The 23,787-nt window shown below is 38.2% G+C and overlaps 1 protein-coding gene across 2 annotated transcripts in view; it reads right to left on the reverse strand.

Annotated features, from left to right (window-relative positions):
- SMARCA1 (SWI/SNF related, matrix associated, actin dependent regulator of chromatin, subfamily a, member 1) overlaps positions 1 to 23,787 on the reverse strand; it is a 262,520-nt gene that overhangs the window by 110,962 nt on the left and 127,771 nt on the right. The gene's annotated exons all lie outside the window — the stretch shown is intronic.

The raw sequence follows: 23,787 nt of genomic DNA on the forward strand, positions 1-23,787 counted from the left end.
GGAGGGGCAGAGTGAGAGGGAGACAATCTTAAGCAGGCTTGATCTCACAATGGTGAGATCACGACCTGAGCCAAAATCAAGAGTCAGATGCTTAACCAACTGAGCCACCCAGGTGCCCCCCCACCCAGTGCTTTTTAAACTTGCCCAACTAACTACCCCAATAGTAGAGTAGATACAGTTGCCTGAATGAATATGGGGACTCAGTCTAAAATGTCCTTCCCAAGCAGAATTTTCTTTGAAGTCTTGTTTTCTACCTTACAAATTTAAATCAATATTATATTGTATTCCACAACACAGCCATTTATGTTTTTAAAAATGTTTTAAATTACTTAACGCAGGGGCGCCTGGGTGGCTTGGTCGGTTGAGCGTCCGACTTCGGCTCAGGTCATGATCTTGCGGTTGATGAGTTCGAGCCCCGCATTGGGCTCTGTGCTGACAGCTCAGAGCCTGGAGCCTGTTTCAGATTCTGTGTCTCCCTCTCTCTCTGCCCCTCCACTGTTCATGCTCTGTCTCTCTCTGTCTCAAAAATAAATAAACGTTGAAAAAAATTTTGAAAAAAAAATGTTTTAAATTACTTAACACTGAGTAAATGTATGCTCCAGTAAGACACCCATGCAGTGCTAACTCAGATACCCATCCAAGTAGGTAAGATACTCTAGATTCAACTTATCAGGCCCAGTGTAAGGCTTGATGACAGTTTTCATGAAGGACTTGGTCTTTCCTGAGGCTAAATAGCACAATTAGGGGTAAGGATGAATTGAACTTGGATTTTATCTAAAATGATCTTCTAGAATGCCCTCCAATGTCAAGCTCCAATGTATAAGCTTAGGTGGAATCCCAGAAGCAGGAAAAATAGCCTTCCTTGCAGAAGGAGGGTCAGGGAGTAGGGATAGTGCAAGAGGGGTTGGCCTGCCTAGAGGCATTTTGTTTTGCATCAGACTTGGAGAACTCCAGTAGTTTTAGCACTGGCCCCATCCAAAAGTGTCTGCTCTGATAACAGTGGGCCTGAGTGTGTCACAGGACCATACCTGAACCAAAGGAAAGGGTACTTAACATATGAGAAAAGAGCAAAAACAACCTAAAAAGAAAATGGAATGGGATGGCATTACTTGAAATCATTGTTCATTTTCTGGTTGGGATGAATTAGAGAAAAATAAAACAGTTTTCAGGAAGCGAGTACCTATGATTCCCAGGCCAGTTTTGTTCTTCTTGTTGTTGTTGTTGCTCTGTTTTATGGCCCTATACTGAGCCCTGATCCCAGTTTTTCTTCAGTTCCCAAACCAGGCTATAATCAGAGCTCTAACCCCAAAAGTCATATCACAAAGTGAGTGGTTGGCCACAAATGGCCAAACCATTTGTGAGAGATGCTAAAATAAAAAGTGAGAGAAGCAGGGGCGCCTGGGTGGCGCAGTCGGTTAAGCGTCCGACTTCAGCCAGGTCACGATCTCACGGTCCGTGAGTTTGAGCCCCGCGTCGGGCTCTGTGCTGACAGCTCAGAGCCTGGAGCCTGTTTCCGATTCTGTGTCTCCCTCTCTCTCTGCCCCTCCCCTGTTCATGCTCTGTCTCTCTCTGTCCCAAAAACAAATAAACGTTGAAAAGTGAGAGAAGCAGACCAGCACTTCCCAACTTTAATGTGCATATGAGTTGCTTGGCAATCTTGTTAAAATGCAGATTCTGATTCATTAGGTCTAGAATGGGGCCCAAGATTCTGCATTTCTAACAAACACTCTGGTGATGCCAATGCCTGCTGATCCAAAGAGTACATACTGAGTAGCAAGTGTCTAGATCTAGATCTTTTCCCACTAATGCTCACCTCCTGGGTTCACTCTTTCAAATTTGATAGTCCCTATGTGGGCCCTTGAGATTTCAGAGTAAAGGTGCAATTTGAATTTACAGCAATCGATTTTTATTCTATGCTATCATTATACATAAATGCTTTTTACTGAGCATTATGCACTACAAACAATCCTGTCTCCCCAGGGATACGAGAAATACATCTAGAGCTAAAGAAATCAGGCTATCAGCAATAAAAACAATAATAATTTGGGCAAAAAATTATCTTCAAGTTACTAATGCTCTGTGACCCAAGACACTAATACCAATCTAACACAAGTATGGGGGAAAAGGAATATGTTATCTGCTATTTTCCAAGTACTCTATTATGAACATTGACAAATATAGCTCAGTTAGTACAACAACCAAGGGATGTAAGTGGAAAGACTCTAAGTATGCTGCCTAGCACATAGTAATTGTTCAATAATCAATAAATCTTTAAACCACCAGAGAGATTTCAGACAGGGGCAGAAGAGATACATAATGGGAACCAGAAAAACTTAAAAATACAAAGGAAGACTATCAGAGTTCTCCAGAGAAACAGAACCAATTTCATATATATATATATATATATATATATATATATATATATATATATATATATGTTTCATATATACATTTCATATATATATATTTCATATACATTTCATATATATACATTTCATATATATTTCATATATATATTTCATATATATTTTTCATATATATATTTCATATATATTTCATATATATATTTCACATATATATTTCACATATATATTTATATATATTTCATATATATATTTCATACATATATTTCATATATATATTTCATATATATATAACTTGTAATATATATGTATATATAAATGAAACTTACTTTAAGGAATTGGCTCACATGATTGTGAGGGCTGGCAAGTCCAAAATCTGTAGGGCAGTCTGGAGGACTGGAAACTCAAGCAGGAATGGATGTTGCAGTCAGAACTCAAATTCTGTTGAGGCAGAATTTCTTCTTCTCCAGGAAACTTCAATGTTTTCTCTTAAGGTATTCAACTAATTGGATGAGTCCCACACACATTATCCAGCATAATCTCTTTTACTTAAAGTCAACTGATTGTAGATGTCAACTACATCTACCAAATACCTTCACAATAATACTTAGATTAGCGTTTAATTAAATAACATTGGGTAATATAGTTCAGCCAAGTTAACACATGAAATTAACCATCACGGAGACCAGTCTAGGTCACCGGCTCTCAGCCTTGGTTACACATTAGAATCAACTGAGGTTTTTTTCTATTAAATACAAAGCCAAGCCGCACTACCAAGAGGCTTCATAATTTTTTTATAGCTTCCCAGGTGATTCCAGTGATCAGTGCAATCAGGGTAGAGAACCACTAATTTAGAGACTAACCCTCTTCATTTTACAGATGAAGTAACTAGACCAAAAGAAAAGATTTCCCAGCATCCTTTAATAATCAGGGGCTAGATCTGGGATTCCTAACTCAAAACCCAGTATGTTGCTAACACTTACCTTTTCATCTTCATCCTCTGACTAGGTGAATTTATATATGAATTCCATAATATAATAGCTAGAATTTTGCTTGAAAATAATTTGGTGTTGAGGTGGTGAAGAGTAGGTAGGGTGTTATAAATAAAACAAGAGCAACCATGAGGTGAGGATTGTTAGAGGCAGATAATGGAGGTCTGGTACTACTCCCATTACTTTTGTATTAGTCTGAAATTGTCATTAATACTTTTTTTTAATTGAAAACAAAAAAAGAGGGGCGCCTGGGTGGCTCAGTTGGTTGAGTTTCCAACTTTTGATTCAGCTCAGGTCATGATCCCAGAGTAGTGGGATCAAGCCCTGCATCGTGCTCCACGCTGAGCATGGAGCCTGCTTAAGATTCTTTCTATCTCTCTCTCTCCCTATGTCTCTCTCCTCCTGTTCACACTCTCTCTAAAAATAAGAAATAAATTAGATTCTAACTCTAATTCTAAGTCAAAGTATCAATTGTAATTAACTGGCTTCCTCTGGACTTGATGAACTTTTTCTTATTTTTCAATCCTATAGCTGGAAGCATATGAGAATAGTCTGTCAGGCATGGTCACTTCCATGAAATGGTAATGAGTACTGGTTCTTGGAATGTAAACTGTCGCTGAAATAATAAATAAACAGACAAAAACAAAATAAAACAAATTGTCATGTTACTAACAAATGGAAAATTGTCTGTTAAAGAGCCATACGTGTTGGAAAGCCAACTGCATAAAACAGGTTTGACTTTAGTGAATTGCAAAGCACTGAGCCTGAGGTGCCCAATGTTAAGCATGGAAAGATTATTCTGCTATTATTGGGTAGATTATTCTACAGATGTCACTTAGGCAAGACTGACAAATAGTGTTGTTCAAATATTCTGTACACTTGCTGATTTTTTGCCTAGTAGTTCTATCCATTATTAAGAGTAGAATATTGAAGTCTCCAAAAATTGTCTACTTAATTGTCTATTTCTGTCAGTTTTTGCTAGATGTATTTTGGAGCTCTGTTGTTAAGTCCATATATGTTTATAATTTTTATATCTTCTTGATGGATTGACCCTTTTATCATTGTCACATGTCCCTCTATCTGTAGTAATATTTGTGTTGTAAATTCTATTTTCTGATATTAGTAAAGCCATCCAAGCTCTTGTGATTTCTGTTTGAATGGCATAACTTTTTCCATTGTTTTACTTTCAACATATTTGTATCCTTGAATCTAAAGTGTACCTCTTATAGACAGCACATAGCTAGATCTCTTTTTTTTTCAATCCAGTTTAAACATTTTTGCCTTTTGGTTGAAATGTTTAATTCATTTACATGTATTATAATTAGATATAGGGTAGGATTCATGTCTGACATTTTGCTGTTTTCTATATTTCATACTTTTTTTGTTTCTGTTTACTCCTTCATTGCCTTCTGTCTTATGTTAATATTTTCTAATATACCATTTTGACTCTTTTAATGATATCTAACTATATTTTTAGTTACTTTATTCGTGGCTGTCCTAGGGTTTACAATATACATCTTAGAATAGCAGAATCTACTTACAGATTTATACTAACTTAATTCCAGTAAAATATAGAAACATTGGTCCAATATAGCTCCCTTCCTTCCCCTCTCTTATGTGCCATTATTGGTGTATTACATTTATATATGTTATAAACACAAAAATACAGTGTATTGATTATTGATTATAAATCTTTGCCTTTTAAAGGACTTAAGAGAATAAAGGAGAAAAAATAGATTTTACAGGTCTTTTATAATAACCTTCATATTTATCATTTCTGGCACTCTTCCTTTCTTCCTATGGATTTGAATTAATGTCTGGTGTTATTTGTTTTCTCAAGATAGATCTATTCCTTCTCCTCTCCTTTGTGCCATCATATATGTTGCATCTTTATATGTTATAACCCCAACAATACAATTTTATGATTAGTCTTTTATACAATTACCTTTTAAATCAGTTAGGGGAAAACAGAATATATATATATATATATATATATATATATATATATATACACACATACATATACATATATATATATATATATATATATATATACTTATGTACTTTGTTTCTTTGCATGTATCTGAGTTAGCTTTTGGTCTCACTTCCATTCAGTCTGAAGAATTTCCTTTAATATTTTTTGTAAGACAAATTTTCTAGCAACAGAGTCTTTTGTCCTTGTGTATATGGAAATTTCTTTATTCTGCCTTCATTTTTGAAAGAAATTTTACTGGATATAGAGTTCTTCATTGACAATTTTTTTTTCCTTTGAGCACTTTGAAAATGTCATCCTACTACTGTCCTATACTATTTCCTGTGAGAAGTTGGCCATTAATCTTATTTTGGTTGCCTTGTATATGTTGGGTAATTTTTCTCTTGCTGTTTTTAACTTTCTTCTCTTTATTTTTGACTTTCAACAGTTTGAATATGATGTGTCTGGCTGTGGCTCTCCCTATTTATCCGATTTGGGATTCACTGATCACCTTTTTATTTCTTCAAATATTTTTCTTCTATTTTTCTCTCTTTCCTTTCCTTCTGGGACACCCATCATATGTATGCTGGTACATTTAATGGTGTCCCACAGGTTTCTGGGGCTCTGTTCTTTTTCCATTGCTTTTTTTTCATTCTGTTCTTCAAAGTCCATGACCTTCATTAATCTATCCTCAAAGTGACTTTTTTATTCTACCAATCCAAACCTGCTGTTGAGACCTTCTAGCTAATTTTTTCATTTTGGTTGTTAGACTTTACAATTCAAGAGTTTTTATTTGGTTCTTCGTTATAATTTCCATCCCTTGATTGATATTCTCTATTTGATAAATCATTGTAATCATGTTTTTCTTTAATTTTAAAATATGGTTCCTTTAATTCTTTGACCATATTTATAATAGCTGCTTTCAAGTTATCTGTCTACTAAATTTAACATTTGGGCCCCCTCAAAGACAATTGTCTGCTTTTTCCCTATGTATGAGTCATACTCTCTTGTTTCTTCCATGTCTCATAAATTTTTGTTGAAAAAGTCACATTTTTTATTAGGTATTATAGCAACTCTGAAGTCTAATACCCCTCAGAGGTGGCTATTGCTGTTTTTGTTGGTTTCTTGATGTGCCTGGACTAATTCTTTGGAACTTATTTCCCCTGCAACATATGATCTCTGATGTTTCTGCTCAGTGTTTTACTTTTTTTTTTCACTTGCCTTCCTTACAGTTGTTCCTGGCTCAGCATAACTTATTTGGTAGCCAATAACTGGTCAGAGGTTATGCTTAAACACTTTTAACCAGGGGCACCTGTGGCTCAGTTGGTTAGGCACCTGACTCCTGATTTTGGGTCAGGTCATGATCTCATGGTTCATGGGTTAGAGCCCTGAATCAGGCTCTGTACTGACAGTGCAGAGCCTGCTTGGGATTCTCTCTCTTCCTCTCTCTCCTTCCTCTCTGCACCTCCCCTGCTCGCTCGCTCGCTCTCTGTCTCAAAATAAATAAATGAATAAACTTAAAAAATTCAGCTCTAAAGTAGCTCATAAGACAGTATATTCTAAGATTATCTTTATATGCTAAAATGTTTATAGTTTTATTATTACTTGTATTTTTATGCTGAAATAAAAATAACATTCTATATTTATACAATCCCAAGCATCCAAGCCAGCTCCACGGCATAAGCACAGAGTCAGACACAGGGCTTGAACTCACAAATTGTGAAATCATGACCTGAGCCAAAATCAACAGTCAGAAGCTTAATCAAATGAGTGACCCAGGTGCCCCTATTTAAACATTTAACCAGTAAGGGCCATTGTCCATGGATTTGTGTGTGGCTTGGGAAGCACTTTCAAAATTCAAGAAATTTATAAGCCTGCTTTTGCAAGGCCTCACATTTTATCCAGGGATGAATATCTTGCCAAGGGCCCCTCTGGTCTCTCTTATGTGGGCACAGTTTTGCATAGTACACAGCCTTCCAGACCACCAAGTCAAATGGGATTTTAGCAAGAACCCCTTTGGTTGTCTAATTCCTGAATCTTGCTGTTAAATCTCTGGCTAATGTTTTGTTGATTTTCCCCAACCAGTATCATGATTTCCCAGGCTAACCACAATGTCAACCTTCCCAATTATTTGACAGTGATATTGCTATTGTCTTTGACAACACCCCTGGACATGGATTTTTCCACACTATGCTCCAAATAAAGTAGCTCCCTCTGGCAGCATTCACTGTCTTCTCTGTCTTCCGAGGTAGAATTTCCCTGCCATGGAGCTGGAGGAGGGTGGCAAGGCCAGGTTAAAACATCACATATTCCCACTGTTCCTACCAAAATTCAATAGATTTTCTTGAATAAATGCTTCTCAATGTATATGCCTTTGGTCAATTTCTAGATTATTTTCATGATTGTTTAAACAACCTTGTTTAGCCTTTCATTCAAGGAACAAGGATCATGGAGACAGATTAATACAGTTTAATCTTCAAAGAACTGGAGTAATTAGAACTCCATGGAATGCAGACCATATTCCTTAGAGGCCCATGGCATTTGACTGTCTTAACACTATGTTTCCCAAGATGTGATCCCTGGACCAGTAGCATCATACACACGTGTGATGGCTTGTTAAAAACACAGCCTCCTTGCCTCCACCTCATATTCCATTGTTTACATACTATAGATTGAGAACTAAAGACCTAAATCATTAAGTACTCAGAAGTCATGCTTTAAAAAGTAAATTTCTAAGACTGAAAGTAAGTTGCATCAAAATTTGTCATTACTCCTTCATCACAGAAGGTTGTGTCACACTAATCCGTTACTGATCAGGACCCTGTACCTGTTAGCCTTCCTAGTCTTAACAAAAGCCCTGCTGGCCCAGAAGCAACCTCACATGGAATTTTTGAAGAGGTTTTTAAAGAGGCAGATTTTCACATCATATTGCAAGTATTGTTTACCCCTCACAGACCTTAGATTATGGTACAAGAAAAGGGTAGCTCTTACGAGGAGAGCCACACTGCTAGAGAGGGCAGACACAGAGCAATGCAAGAAGGAAGGAGGAGGGGATATATAAAGCTCTTGGATATGGAGTATGCACCTGAGAGCAGTCATGGAAAGGAAGGAGCAGGAGAAGCAAAACCTGAGTATTTGTTTACAAATTCTATTCCAAAATTTAAATAGTAATGGTGTTTTCTCATATGTACAGCCTTTCCCAATTTGGAAAATTCTTTAATTTCCATTTTTTTTTGTTTCTCCTTCTCAAACATCCTGTGAGTTGGCCAGGGCAAGAGTCCTTAGCCTCAGTCTCTTACACTACCTCACAGTTTTGTTGTCGGTTCTCTCTATATATTTAAGAAGCCAGACTTCATGGGTTTAAATATCTCCTCTGCCACTTACTAGCTGTGTGACCTTGGGCAAGTTACTTAACTTCTCTGTGTCTCAGTTCCCTTACCTGAAAAAATTATATAATACTAATATCTACTAATAAGATTTCTCTATGAAATAAGTTAATATTTTTAAAGTGCTTGGAAAAGAGCCTGGCACATACTATCCACTATATATGTTTGTTAAACACATATATGTGTTTATGTTTAAGTTCCCAGCTGGGAAACTTACTAACTGTGTGACATTAGGCCTCAATGTCTTCATCTGGAAAATGGGGGTGACAGTACATGCCCTGCAAAACTGTGGTTAAATTTAATCTCATACATTCTTGGTGGAAGTGCAAATTGGAGCCAGCCTTTTGGAAAATAATTTGTCTCTATGTATAAAAATATTTAATTTTTAAAATTTAACAACTAAAGTTAAACAAATTTCTATAACTCTAGAAGTAATGCAAAATTTGGTGATGGAGGATTATTTTCCCGTAATTAAAGTCATTGTGAAAGAATTTATAATAGCAGAAATATGGAAGCAACAATAAAGGAACTGTAAATTATAGTACATCTACTCGGAATATTTTGCAGGCATTAAAAATTAGGGACATCTGGGTGGCTCAGTTGGTTAAGCATCCAACTTCAGCTCAGGTCATGACCTCGTGGTTCGTTGAGTTCGAGCCCCCCCGTCGGGCTCTGTGCTAACAGCTCAGAGCCTGGAGCCTGCTTCGGATTCTGTGTCTCCCTCTCTCTCTGCCCCTCCCCCGCTTCCACTCTGTCTCTGTCTCTCAAAAATGAATAAATGTTAAAAATTTTTTTTTAATTTATAGTAATAAAGGTGTTATTGTAACATGGAAAAACTGCTTATGCTATAACCAGATAGCAAATTATATGTATAATAGGATTATAATTATGTTAGACAATTATATTTCTGTTTTTTAAAAAGTTATCGAAATTATAAGAGTGATTGACATGACAAAATTAAAGTTTTACTCTCTCTATTTTCCAAGCTGTCTATTCTTCTATTTTTAAAATGTATGTTCAAATAACACCAATCCCTGCCCTGTCTACATAACAGACTTAGTGTGGGAATTAAATGAGACTCTGACATGCATGGAAGTGCTTTGTAAACTCTCACATAATGATCTGATGTCAGGTGTTATTATTTCATAGAGAGTTTTATGCAATCTGTACAGACCCACATATGCGCTAAATGGCACTTCCATGAAGTGCTTCCCACATTTTCACATCAGAACACACATAGAAAATGAAAATGGCCCTGTCCCACCTGAGGGTGAGAGGACCAATATCTCTGCACACCAAATGGAAATTTCTGCTCTATTCGCTTTACACTTTCTTTAAAAAAGGCAAAGAAATGTAGAATCCAAAGATCTAACACTTTGTAACCTTCGACACTTCACTTCACTTCTCACTTACTAATGGAGATAGCAATATTCCTTTCCTTCGCAGGCTCAGGAGGAAAAATGAGACTCCAGTGAGATGATGGATATGAAAGTGCTTTGTATGGAAATACAGAAGATAAGGATAGGTGACAGATGCTATTATTATTTCACATTTAAACACCAGGAAGGGGCTTCAACACTGGGGAGACAAGAAGCCAGTGTGCTTTCCGATGATACACGTATGCTGCTCATTTATTCTGCAAGTGCTTACTGAGTGTTCCCTGCTGGCAAAATACAGTGCTAGATGTCTAGTCTCCTAAGAAGAAAACTGATTTTTTTCCTCTGGCCATAGCAATAAGTAACCCCCAGAGCCAGTTTTAAGCCCATTTCTTTTGTCAGTGACACTGTGTACCAGTAATCATGCTTCTGAAAACCAACCAGTGGTAGCCCCATGCCTATAAAAGTTAGCTACTCAACAGCAGATACACTCCAGTAACTATGTTGCCATAGCAAAGATGTCAAGTCCCTAAAAACTTCAGTTTCTGGAGTTCACCAATTCCTGAATTTCACCTTTTCCAAAACCCTACATAAAATAAATCCTCTGCTTTTCTCAGATAATCTACACCTTATAAGTGAACCTCTCCCTTGTTTAAGCAAGCAATAAATTCAGCTTTTGCTTCAGCTATTGTGTAGTAGCCTCCAAGAGTACTAAAAGACAATGTATCAATGAGCCAGAGGTGGTTTCTGTATTTGAGTCCTATATTGTTGACTTCTTCATAGTAGGCTGGGATCTGTTAGCTCAGAAGCCAATAGGTACCAAATTCAAATCTTTGCACATCCAATAGCTTCAAACACTGCCCAAATAGGGCAGATTTTTTTGCCATTTAGAGCTTATCTGCTTTGCATACCTACATGCCAATGCTGCCCTTTAAAGCGCTCTAACACAGAGGATCCCCATTATACTGCTGAGCAACATTATACAGACATGTAAGCTTCTCAACTCCACTCTCCTCTGGAAGTTCATTCCTGTCCTCTCCTCCTTCCTTTCTGGGTAGTAGCCCCTATATTGTAGACTCTGGAAAGTTTCATCCTATAAGGGACTTCCCCCCTACACAAACCTCCACCCCCACCCACCATGCAAACCTGTCAAATTGGCACCCAAATAAATCTTATTGTGTGTTACTGCCACCTTGTGGTCATATATTTTTTCTTTAATCAGCCTATTCTATGCCATCACACTCACTACAGAAAGGAATCAGCCTGGCTTGACCTTCTGCCCTCCAGGAGTTCTCAGATTGATGAGGGAGTTATGACAAATCCATTCAGATCAGTGGCCAGTTGATGGATATAAACTATAAGTGGCCAAATTTGGGAAGAGGGAAGAGGTCACTGTGGGCAGCTTCCTGGAAAATGTGGGAATTGAACTGAATGGTAAGATGATGAGGCAGAGAAAAGGATATAGAAACGAGAAGATGAAATCAAAAGAAAAGTCAAACTACTCACCAACAGACTTTTTAAACATCTAAATCTTTTTTAAAGCTCTAGTAGAATTAGGCTCCCTAACACAGGCCAAATAACTGAAAGCTTGTTTCTACTAAGTGGATCTATATCTAAGTAGTGTCTCAAAGGTTTTTCCCCCCTCCAGTGGTCAGTGGAGTTTAAGAACACTGCACATGGAAATGATTGCAAGCTAAGTAAAGGATCACAATGCAGGACAGCTTGATGACCCGCCTGTCCCCAGGTTTAAATAACTCCAGAGAGAAATAACCTTTATAAACACAGAGGAAAGATTACATCCCACCATGGCTTTCCAAACACAAAAGAAATGTCCATAAATATTCTTTGATTTCTCTGGTAACAGCAGGTGCTCACAGGAAAATAAAACCATCCTTCCCTGCCATCCCCAGTCTTCCAAAGGCATCCCACTGCCCTGATCAGGTTATCCTCCTTGAAACAAAGTAACTTTTAATAAAGTGGATCGCTGTCAGGGAGAACCTGATATTATCACACACCTGTTACAATAGGATTTAATTCTGCTTCAGATGTGCTAGTTTTAATAAAAAAGGATTGAGCAAATTGAAAATAAATTACATTGAAAGGTCAGGCTTATTGCTTGTACAGGTATGTTAACTCCCCCACTGACACTTTTAGAGACTATATTTATAAGTCCTTTTGATTTGGGAAAGAGAGATATAAAATATACCTACAATTTCCCCATTATTTGCAACAGTACTTCATTTTCAAGCGTCAATTCCAAGCACTTAAGTATGGCATTCTTTAACAGGAGTAAATCTAAAAAGTATGAGTTGTTTACAGAATGCTGTTATTCAATATATTAATAAAACAAGCTTTTCTATCCAGTGGAAAGTTTGAAAAATCCTTCCAGAGCTTACACAACATATAATTCACTTTAGTGCATGTGGAGCATTTATTAAGAATGTGTTGGCTCCTAATTTGAATAAACATATCCCTCTGACATAGTATCTCTTCTGCCAGAAGGGAAGCATGCTTAATTTACTAACTAGGGATAGATGGACCAATGACCCACCCAAGATTATTTTCCTGATATTTCTAATGGGACATTCAAACAGATACAGTGAGTTTGTTTCTTTGCTCAGCTTCAATTTAATAAGTGTTACCGTAAACAATTCCAAATGTCTTTCCTTACTCCTAGGTTGATTTCATGATCTATCCAGCAAACATAACAGAATGTTGAAGGGGACTTCTATTATTGTCCCCAAACTGGTGACCAAGGTCCAAAGCTGAGGACAAATAATAATAATAATAATAATAATAATAATAATAATAATAACAGCAACAATGAGCACTTTATAAACCTTAATCCAATTAGTTCTCACAATAACCCTACAATGTAGATACTATTATTACCCCTATTTTAGAGATGAGGAAACTGAGGCAGAGAAAACTTAACTGAGCTGCTCAGTGACCAGTTTGTAACTGCAAGAACCAGGATTTGAACTCAGCACTTTAGCTCTGGGCTTGAAGTATTTTGTAGCCTAGATTATCTCATAGCCTAAAGAGAGCCACCAACAGATGGGACCAGATATTTTCCTCAGGGCTTACCGGACATATTGTCATCTATCCTTTACCACCCTCTACTTCCAGTCTATTCCTCTGAGGCCTGGAGGAAGAGAAAGAGCAACTTATCAGAGTTTTCAGCCTTGTGGAAAAAAAGAAAAGTTATTTCTCTCCCCTCCACCAAAGCCAAGTAAAATAGTGGGTGGCCCCCAAGAGACTCTCATAGATTTGGAGAGAATCTATAAGAATAATGGACTAGAATCTTGCTCTCCAGGAAGGTACTTAAAGAGCTGTAGATCCTGTGTACTTACCCTCATATTGTTGGGTGGAACAAGGTGAGAATCCTTAAGGGAGTGTGATATAGGTTCTCTAAGGGCAGAGGGTGTTTGTGAATATGGAGGCTGGGGCCTACTCCTCAACTGGAGATTTCTGAAGGCAGGCAACTTGCTGTGGTAGTCCATCCCAATAGGATGTGAAAGGATTGTAGCGTAATGTAACCTGGAGGAAAATAGAATGATACCCCCCCACCAGAGATCCTCGATGCCCTTAAAAGTCAAAGAAAAGGACTACAGCAATTCTGTGATTCCAGGTGAAGGAGCATGAAGTAGAAGAGCATGAGTCTTAGTGCTACCTAGGCAGCTTCAGGGCCAATAATCATGGCAACCCACTCAGCAAAGAGGTTAGGCATGTGGACTTCTGGGAATGACTGTGAGGGACTAGGCTGCTCCTATCTGAGAGAGTTCTTAGTAACAGGATGCTTCAGTGAAGCTATCCACCACTCCCATGAAAGCCACATATGCCACCCATGTACACAGAGGGTAAACATAGGAAGAGAAACTACCAGCAAAAGCTAGAAGCAAATCTAGCCAGGGTAAGGCCAGGGGGATATCCCTACCCCTAGAACACAGCTATACATTAATACCGGAGAAGATAAATTACAAGCAGGAGGGGGAAGAAGAATGGAAGAGAATAATACTACACCCCTGCATCTACTCCTAGGTCTCCAATCCCTTCATCTAAATAGCAACAGGGTTAAGGAGCAATCTTTGAATCACATATGAAATTGGCATTTTTTAACAGACTAAATTTTACAAACTGAAAGGGACCAGAAGATTATGAATAAAAAGAACTCAACAAAGCAAACTTGGAAACATTTAGAACATGTGAACACTTTACATGTTAATACCCCCTAGTAAGTTTATATTCCTCAGTGAGCCAGTTACATCAGAATTCCAAATAGTGGGTAGGGGTAGGTGCCTCTTCAGCAGGCTGTAGGAGTGTGGAAATTACTCTTCAGGCCCTTGACTTCAAAGATTCTATGTCTACATAAACATCCTGACCTTCCATGGCTCATTTTCAGCTTGTAATTCCTGGATTTATGACCAACAGGCGTTGTCCAGACCACCAGCCTAGGACACAATACAGTCACACACACACACACACACACACACACACAGAAACAGTAACAAAACTACCTTTCTCTGGATCAGTTCCCACTTGCAGAATCGGAGGAATGCTAGCCCCTTTGAAATTCCTCCTTCTAGCCCAAGTTAGCTGTGGTGAAGGATAGAAAAGGAAGGATCCTTGGGGTTTGGGGCAAAGGCTACCTTACACCTTATTTCCACATGGTCCCTGGAGACCAGGTCCTGGTAATTACCTCTGGGCCCACCACATTGTCACTGTGCAAAGAATCTACTGCTACTTGCTGTCACAGCACTCCACCTCCGTAATTCTGCTAGTGTCGTCACCACTACCACAGCAGGACCCTTCCGTATTGGCACTCTTAGTCTCATACAGAAATACCACACCAGGATGTGCTGGTACATTCCAGATACTCCTTGGGAGCCCCCACTACCCCAGACTCTGATATTTGTCCCAAAGGAATATGGTAGCAGCCTATGTGAGTGTCAACCCACCACCATGTCCTTGATAATTCCTCTCTCTACACGTTAGCATTATCCCTAAACCAAGTTGGTGGATCTTAACTCTGTTACCAAGTTGAGCTCCTAATAATATTAGATATGTATTGTGCAAGTGCTTTGTAGTGAAGCACTGTGATAACTATATTATCACACTTAATTCTCAAAGCTATTAGGCAGTTCCTGATTAGGATTAGTTTTGTGTGGAAAAGTACAAATGAAAAGGAGGTAATAGTGACTTAAACAGCATGGGGCATAGTTTCCTCTCGTGTTCAAGTAGGACTGGTATGATACGCCCCAGATTCCTATTCTGTTCCTCCATCTTGTGTGTTGCTTCTATTCCCATCATCATTTCACAGTCCTGGTTGGTTGCTGGGGTTTTAGCCACGATTCATCCCATCCCATCCAACACAAAGTAGAAAAGCAGTGGGAAGGGCATGCCCCTTCTTATTAAGGACATTCTTTACAAGTTGCACATAATGCTTATGCTTGCAATTCATTGCCTGATCTTAGTTACATGATTACACCTAACTGCTAAACTGGTTGGGAAGCATGGTTCTTCTTCTTGACGACTATGTAGTCAGCTGAAGAACTGGGGTTTTGTTGCTCATGAAGAAATGATAATATATTTAGGGGATAATTAGCAATCTCTACCACAGGTAGGTACAAGGCTCCCACATATGATTGTGTATTTTGTGGGTTTAGAAAATCTGAGAGAAAGATGAAAGATGAGATCTAGCCAGTGCCCCCTAGCCAAACAAGTGTTCCCTAGCTCAAGGTTCTATCAGGCCAGAAGAAGGAGTGCCTTTCTGCATTAGGTTGAACCATATGAAATTATCATTTTTATAGACCAAAATAATGGAATACCAGCAATTTCCTATGGTTCAACCTAATAATACAACCTTACCACTACTGTACCTAATGGGGACAGAACAGGCCCTTTTCTTCCCCAATAGTTAAATGCTAAATATTTAACAACCAGCTCTTTGAGGAAAAAAGCCCTTATTCATACTATTTGTTGATTGCCATGGTGTAAATATTCCTACCATGGCCACTTTCAAATCTTCAAATTGACATTCCTGAACACAGAGTTGGGAATAGATATGCAAGAGTACACCATTACATAGTATTTCCACACACAAATATAAGTAAATAATCTCAAGAACATATATAAGCAAAATGTAGTAAAACAATTAGGAAGTGATGAGTTTTGTGTATTTGTTTTTAATATAATTTTCATTATAAGTTTGTATAATTTAATTTTTAATAATGGCTATACTACTTAAAAATTAGCTTGCAAAATTTCCTAAAAGCTAACAATTGGCTCCTGTGACCCAGAATGAGCTGACTCTTGTACACCTTTGGCTAAAGATCATAGTCCATTTATCCAGTCATTTGACTTGCCCAGCAAACTCCTTGCTTCCTTCTCTAAACTAATAACTAGCTACTCACCTGTCCAGCCCTCCAGATTTGTAATGAGATGAACTGAATATATATGGATTAGGCTACATCCGGGGATTTCTGTCCATATATCAGCACTTTTTAAACTTCTTCTATTTATCTTTTCAGCCTATACTACCCCTTGGGGTAATAAAATTTATATGTACTCCCCACTGGGTGAAGTCTACATTCATTTCCTTAGTTTATTTATTGTAAAATGATCTCATTAGTCCTCTAGCTTCAGAAAGGGCCCCTACCTGCCCTTTCTAGGATCCAACATAGACAACAGCTCCATTTTCTCTTTCTCCCATCCCCCTACCCTCACTTTTGATAACAAAAATTTCTATACTGTAAGCCATCCTTTCTCTACATAGAGAAAGCCTAATATTTTGTCCTTGTGGTCAAATGTATCCACCCACTCATCCATCCAGAAAGTGTAATCTCATAGTCTCCCTGGCTAGTCTCTCCATCTTCATTATGGTTTACAGATTAAACATTTTAAAGTCCACATAAGGCCCTTCATGAAATCCATATAAATCCCTTTTCAAGGACTTCAAATTTTGTCACTCCCTACCTCACATGTGACATTTCAGCAACACTGAAAAGCCTGGAAAGCCTGGAGTGGCTTACACTCTCCAGGTGTTCCTTGCCTTGTGCTGCTGATTTTCTGTCTGAAATGCCCTCGCCTCCTTTCCCTGCCCCACACATTCACCTGTCAAATGCTTGTTCATCTGACTTCATCTCCTCCATGAAGACTTCCCTGATACCTCAAGACAGAATTCATTAATTTCTCCACTGCACAGCATCTCTACCCTACATAATTCTGCTATTATGTGATAAATAGGGTTGCCAAATTTAGCGAATAAAAATACAGGACACCCAGTTAAATTTGAATTTCAGATGAACAATGAATAATTGTTGTTAGAAGTATGTCCCATGTGATATTTAGAACATATTTATGTTAGAAATTATTTCTTATTTATCTCAAGTTCAAACTTAACTAGGCATCCTGTATTTTATCTAGCAACTCTAATGACACCACACTAGCGTTTCTTTCTGGCTGCTCATTTATGAGTTCCTCAAGGGCAAGGATTTTGGCTTGTTTACCTATATTTCCTTGGGCACCATGCTGTCCTTAGCATATGGTAAGAGTTCACTAAATGTTTTTGGAACTACATTCGGGTACTATTTTATACCATTTGAAGTAGTTTACATATATCATCTTATCGAATCTCACAAAAATCCTGTGAGGTTAGGGGTGTCTGGGTGGCTCACTTGGTTGAGCAACCGACTTTGGCTCAGGTCATGATCTCACAGCTCATGAGTTCAAGCCCCGCGTTGGGCTCTGTGCTGACAGCTCGGGGCCTGGAGCCTGCTTCAGATTCTGTGTCTCCCTCTCTCTCTGCCCCTGACCTACTTGCATTCTGTCTCTGTGTCTCTCAAAAATAAATTTTTAAAAGTTTTAAAAAAATCCTGCAAGGTTAAAAATATACATATATATTATCTTCATTATACCAGCCATGAAACCAGGGGCCAGAGAGAAGTGACTTACCCAAGACCATACAATGTGAACACTACAGAGCCATAATTGAGACCAGATCCTTCTGAGTCCCTAGTTCTTTCCACTAAACCACGTTGCTGTTTCATCTGTATATGGCCACAGATTTTTTGCAACTCTGCAATTTTCAGAACTATTTCTAAGCTTTAAATAAATGATCATGCTTGCTTTGGTTTTAAATGATATTATGCCTCCATTGGTATAGCAGTGACTTTAATATAGCTTGAGGTGCTTGAAGTTGAGCCTAGTGAATTTTTAATTAGGTATCAATCAAATCGAGGACTGTTATAAAGCATCATTTTTCCAGTAAAGTCAGCAACATGGTAAATGATTTTATTGGTAAACCATGAACTTTTTTTACATATTTGTTATTATTATGTCAATACAGGTTTCCTCTATCTGCGTATGTATAGCAGTTGACAATATCAGCCACATTATTAGTTTGGTTTCCTCTGCTTGGCTAGCTTTTCAGTTGTGGTAAGTGAAGTCTGCATTCCCTGCCTCAGCACTTTTGAAGAAGTGGCAGTTACAGTAAAACTTATATTAACTTGCACCCAGGTAATGAGCCCTCTATTAATTGAAATTTTCTGCACTTAGCACTTACGAAAAAAAAAAAAACAGAGGAAATTATGTGAATATGGACTGACAAACATTTTTCCCCCAGAAACGTCTGACATTGGTCTATTCAATCCGATTTCCCGTACTACTTATTTCCATCTGGAGTTCTAGATAGTAATGAGTAATCAGCACCTTGGCCTTTATGAAGGACCCAGCTTTCTACGAGGTGTCATGGCATTCAAAAGAGGGAAAGAAACTAATTTTAATAACTACTATAAACACTTCTGGAAAAATTCTCAAGAAACTGGTGGTTGTGGTTATCTCCTGGGAGGAAAAGTGAATGACTGGGGGACAGGGGTGAGTAGGAGGCTCATTTTGCAACACATTCTCTTGTGTACATTTTGAAATTTTTATCATGTACCTGTATTACCTAATCAAAGAAACTAAACATTGTTTCAAATACCCACCATGTTCTTTGCATGATCTGATAAATTCCCACAGTGACCTTTTAAGATAAGAAATGTTATCTCTGTCTTTATAGAGAGGAAACTGGGGCTCAAAGAATTTAGGTCACTTGCCTCAGCTCATAATGGTTAAGTGAGTAAACAAGAATCTGAACAAGGGTCAGCCTTATTCCAAAGCTATGCTAACTATGCTGCTCCTCAAAGAAAATGAAAGCCCAGAATTTGTCCTCAATGATGATTTTATTGGACAAATAAGAGATAAAACTCTGAAGAGTTAATTACCACATTTCATGGATTCTAAAAAACACATTTTAAAGGTTCTAAAATCAGGATGTGTCTTCTAATGAGTGGCATGCTGTAGTATATTTGGTGGCATTTTATTTTTCTTAGTGATTCATAAGATAATGGTGTGTTTTTCCACCAATGGCATCTTGGAGTCAGTGAAATATAGTTGTAAAATAATGCCGAAAATCAAAATGTCTAAATGCGTGGCACAATCAGTAAGTGCTACATTTCTGAAGAAAGAGTATCCTCTTCTGTAAGAGTTTCTAGGAAATGCTTTGCACTGATTAGAGCCAAGCCTCAGTGATTGGGAGTGTATCTGTTACGTACTGCCACAATAAACCACCCCAAAACTCAGTAGCTCAAAACAACAATCACTTATTATTGCTCTCAAGTATACAGTGTAACTGGAAAATCCTGATCATCTAGGCTGGATTTGTTCATGTCTACAGTCAATTGAAGTCAGCTAAATGGTCTTGGCTAGGCTCATTCATGTCTAGAGATCAGCTGGCTGATGGCTGATCTAGTTTGGCCTCAGCTTGAGTGAGGGATGGTTTTTCACATACTTCCAGCAGGCTAGCCTAAGCATGTTCCCATGGAGGTGGCAAGGGAGCAAGAGCACAGGTGCAGGAGTGAGCAGGAGGAAATGGAAGCCTCTGCTTCCACCATGTTTATTAACATCCAGTTGGGCAAAGCATAATATGGCTGAGCCTAGAGTCCAGAGATGGGACAGAGCATACTGCCTACAATGGGAGGGATGAAGCATCCCTCCATCAATGCAATCTATCACAAATAGGCTTCAGATATGTAGGTTGAGGAAAGTAGGGCTTCGGCTGCTGGCTAAAAGAAACCCTCTGGAAAGAGGGGAATCAGCCAAATGCACTGTATGCATGTTCTTGAGGGGGTTGTTCCATCAACAAAAACAGAACCAGGCTAGGCTATAACTGTGAGTTTATTTAGGGACAATGTTGACGATGACAACACAACATCATTGTTTGAAATAAGGACAGAGCCAATAATCTCATAAATTAAGCCTCCCTCAACCTCTGTACCCAGAATCTCCTGAGCATCACCCATGGAACCCTAAGTCTCTACCAAATACAGCTGGAAAACAACTGCATGGCATCCTTGGCCCCAGCAGCAGACCTAGCTTGTCTTTGTTCAGCTTCCTAGGCAAGCATAATGAATTCAGTTTGGAGTAAGAGCACGCTAACCCTGGAAAAGTCACCTCAGCCATCTTGTGAAGCCAAGGCATTTTCCTCACTGACCACGGCCCTATTCCTCATGTTCAACTCCTTCCAAGGCCAGAAAGAGGTCCCTACCCCAGGAAATGAACTTTAGAAAGGACGTGCAAACAACCTCCCCTAGGATTCTAATTTGCATCATAATATGTTTGCAGAGTTCTCTTCTCTGTGATATTGGTGGATAATTAACCACCTTTGAGCTCTGAATCATACTGAAGATATCCACAGCACTGAGAATTTTTCTTTTGAAAACAAAAAGGAAATCAATTTCAGCCAATTCAGTTGTTGCCATTTTATGAAGTTAAGGTGGTCAATGTAAATTAATGTTTTTAATGTATGCCTTTGATCAATAGGTGTAATTATTGATTGGAATCACCCAAAGCCAAAAGCAAACCAATCATTCCTGACACTGTAGACTTTATACCATGCAGATAAATTCTAAACACAACTGCACAGAGCTCAAAGCTTATGTGACTGTCCAATGTTACAAGTCAACTCTTAAAAAAGAACGCAAACATGTTCACTCTTTGCTTCCTTTCCTGTGCACACGACTCTGGAGTTTTCACTAATAGGATCCATGGACCAGAATAGGAGCAGCTGTTCCTGACTGGTCGCTTGTCCAGAAAATAGCCATGAGTTTTTTATATTTACTAATTATATTGCTTCTAGGAGGTATAAATTAAGCAGAACAAATGTATCCAGAGCATTCAGACAAAGCTAGCCTGATTTTCTAACTGGAGAATTACTGCAGCTCCTGTCCCCAGTCAAAAGATTACCCCATGAGAGGCGCCTGACTGGCTCAGTTGGTGAAGCACGCGACTCTTGATCTCAGGGTTGTGACTTCAAGCCCCCTGTTGGGTATAGAGATTACTTAAAAATAAAATCTTTACAAATAAAGGCTTACCCTGTGAGCTAGTTTAAAGTCAAGTCTAAAATTCTTACCATTTGTCACTGTCAGGGTACCCAAAGGCCTTTCCCCTCTTAAGACACAGGATCTGTTCTCAGACCCAGGTCAGTATCCTATGCCCTCACAAACACTGAGTTAATACTCATTGAACACTTATTTATGTGCTAGGCACTCCGCTAGGCCCTTCACATACGTTACCTCACTGAATCTTTACAAAACTCTATGAAACAGGTAATAGCACCCTAGTCCTGATTCTAAGATTCCATTGATTTTAAGATTCAGTATTAATTTAACAAATCCTATATGGATCACACACACTAACTAGAATATACATATCAAATACAGAAGTGTTAAAATGTTAGAATCAGGAAAAAAGCTAATATCCCCTTTTACAGATGAGGAACTGAAGCCCAGAGGAGTTAAATAACCAGTCCAAGGCCACAAAGCTAGTTAAGTGGTGACTGGGGTTCAAACCCAGATCACTGCATCCAGTGCATATAGAAGCAGCATGATCTCTTTACTTCCTTTAGCAAAGATCATTTGCCACAGGTGAGTTGCTCCTCCTCTCAACAAATGCCACCTTCCATTCTATTTCATAGAGTTCTGTTTGCCCCTAGAACCTGGCTGCAAGGGTGACACCAACTACCCAGTTTCTTCCTTGCAAAAGACCTCAAACAACCAGAACTAAAGATCATCCCATGAAATAAGTAAAGATAGTATCATCTGGTAGATAAAGGTGCAGGATTGTGAATTTCAAGATGAAAGACCTAATTAATACATGTTTCAGTCTTTCCATCCAGCACCAAAACCACTGAAATATAGAGGAATCCTTGAAACATATAAAGCAGGTGGAATAGTATTAAAGAGAAACTAGAGCCCGCAATATAATCAGTAAAAATCTGTAGTGGTAGAAGACAGCAGTAAAAAGGATGCTTCATGCCTTCAGGTGGTAGAAATAGGAAGAGCTCAAGGATAACTATCAGATGATTAAGCAAGATCAAATCCCTCCCACTTCCTTCACAGGCCAGGTAATAGTAAAAATAGCAACAGTGTCTGCCTCCAGGTGGGAGCAGTAAGTATGGGACCTTAAATCAAAGAGACGGCAATGCTTTGCGTGTAAGATTTCAGACAAATTATAGGATACCCAGTCAAATTTGAATTGTAAATAAGCAAGAAAGATTTCAGCTCTATAACTGTGTCCCATATATTGCATGGGGCATACTAATACTAAAAAATCATCCAGTATTTGTCTGAACATCAAATTTAACTGAAATTTAAATATAAATTTAAAACTTCTAACATTTAAGGTTTTAACATGCAATATGTGCAACATACTTACACAAAAAAAGTTCACTGCTTATCTGAAATTCAAATTTAACCGGGAATTCTTTTATTTACTAAATCTGGCAACCCTATTCAGGAGGCTAGCAACCCCTAGAAAATACCCACATCCAAAAGAATAGCCACCCATGTACTCTCACCAGCAATATGTCGTATGGTCCCTTAAAACAGTCACAACAGTAGCCACTTCCATCTAGTCCCTCAAGCAGACTGCACAGAGGCTAAAACATTTAAGGAAAACTCACACCATTGAATGAAACAACAAACTCAATAAATGAAAGAATTTAAGTTAGAGGAAACAAAATTAAAGAGAAATCAGAATGAGACCTTCACATAAATTCAGTTTATTCCCTCAGAGGGGCATGGAAGGATATCACATTCATAAAACAAGAATAAATGCTTTTGAATAAGAACTGAAGATTATTTTTTAAATAATCTAATTAGATATCTGAAAAATGCAAATAGAACTATTGAAATAAATAGCTCAATAGATAGACTAAATAGCAGATTACATGAAATAGCAGATTTACAGGAAAGGCAAATAAGTAAGCTGTAAGACTGAACTGAGATATTACCCAAGAGAACCCAAAGAGTCAATGTGATAGAAACTGTGAAAATACAAAGACACAGAGGACAGATCCAGAAGTTTTAATACCAGTCTAAGAGGTGTTTCAAAAGAAGAGAACAGACAAAATAGGAGGCAATATTTGATAAATATTTGAAAAATAATTGCCAAAACTTTCCCATATTGAATCATAATGAGTCTTTGATTGAAAATGACCATCGAGGACCAAGCAGGATAAATTATACACACTCACACACCCTTAGACACATTATAGTGCAATTTCAGAAACCAAGCTTACAGTGCTAAATGCTACCAATGAACAGAAAGAAGAATCAGATTATCAGAAAAGAACGACAATCAATTTGAAATGAGACTTCC

This window comes from Acinonyx jubatus, chromosome X, assembly GCF_027475565.1.
Source record: "Acinonyx jubatus isolate Ajub_Pintada_27869175 chromosome X, VMU_Ajub_asm_v1.0, whole genome shotgun sequence".
Classification (NCBI taxonomy): domain Eukaryota; kingdom Metazoa; phylum Chordata; class Mammalia; order Carnivora; family Felidae; genus Acinonyx; species Acinonyx jubatus.